This window comes from Propithecus coquereli, unplaced genomic scaffold (assembly GCF_000956105.1).
Source record: "Propithecus coquereli isolate 6110/MARCELLA unplaced genomic scaffold, Pcoq_1.0 Scaffold212, whole genome shotgun sequence".
NCBI classification, from domain to species: domain Eukaryota; kingdom Metazoa; phylum Chordata; class Mammalia; order Primates; family Indriidae; genus Propithecus; species Propithecus coquereli.
In genome coordinates, this window is record NW_012146301.1 from 1,734,665 (window position 1) to 1,736,000 (window position 1,336).

A 1,336-nucleotide genomic window follows, 5' to 3' on the forward strand; every position below is an offset into this window, starting at 1 on the left:
GCCTTGGCCTCCCAGAGAGCTAGGATTACAGACGTGAGCCACCGCGCCCAGCCTTAAGTACTTTCTTTTATATTATTTTCTGTATCGGAGATAAACTCTAACTTTGTTAAACTTAGTATGATTTTTTTTAAAATTTAGTATAAATTTACAGAGCATAAAATGAACCATTTTAAAGTGAACAATTCAATGGCACTTAGTACACTTACAATGTTGTACTAACACCACTTTGTCTAGTTCCAAAATATTTTCATCACCCCTAATTAAAACTCCATACTCCAAAAAAAAAAAAAAGGTAAAAAGGCTGGGCAATGATGTTGAGCATCTTTATTTGTGTTTGTTGGCCATTCGTATATCTTCTTTAGAGAAATGTCTATTCAGGTCCTTCACCATTTTTAAATTGGGTTGTTTGCCTTTTTGTTGAGTTAGAAGTTCTTTATATATTCTAGATACTAGACCTTTATCAGATTATGATGTGCAGATATTTTCTCCTGTAAGTTCTTCTCACTTTCTTGATAATGTCCTTTGCACAAACGTTTTAAATTTTGATGAAGTCAAATTTATCCATTTTTCTTCTTCTGTTACTTATGCTTTTGGTGTCATATCTAAGAATCATTGCCAAATTCAAGGTTACTAAGATTTGCCCCTATGTTTTCTTCTAAATTTTATAGTTTTAGCTCATATTTTTAGGTTGCTGATAACATTTTGAGTTAATTTTTGTATATTGTGTGAGGTAGTGGTCCAGCTTTATTCTTTTACATGTGAATATCCAGTTGTTCCAGTACCGTTTGTTGAAGAGGCTGTTCTTTCCTCACTTAATGGTCTTGGCAACCTTATCAAAAATTAATTGACTGCTGGACACAGTGGTTCACGCCTATAATCCTAGCACTCTGGGAGGCTGAGGCAGGAGTATCACTTGAGGTCAGGAGTTTGAGACCACCTGAGCAGGAGCAAGACCCCGTCTCTACAGGTGGCACGCACCTGTAGTCCCAGCTACTTGGGAGGCTAAGGCAGGAGGATTGCTGGAGCCCCGAATTTGAGGTTGCAGTGAGCTACGATGACACTACTGCAGTCGATCCCAGACAATAAAGCAAGACCCTGTTTCCAAAAAAAAGAAAAAAGAAAAAAAAGTCAATTGACCATAGATGTGTGGATGTATTTCTGGATTCTCAATTCTGTTCCAGTGATCTGTATGCTATCCTATGCCAGTACCCACACTATTTTGATTACCATAGCTTTGTAGTAAATTTTAAAATCAAAAAGTATGAGTCTGGCCGGGCGCGGTGGCTCACGCCTGTAATCCTAGCTCTCTGGGAGGCGGAGGTGGGCGGATTGTTTG

The 1,336-nt window shown here is 38.2% G+C and overlaps 1 protein-coding gene across 1 annotated transcript in view; it reads left to right on the top strand.

Moving 5' to 3' along the window:
- The window catches only part of TM9SF2 (transmembrane 9 superfamily member 2), a 60,875-nt gene that overhangs the window by 49,392 nt on the left and 10,147 nt on the right, over positions 1 to 1,336 (top strand). The window lies entirely within an intron of this gene.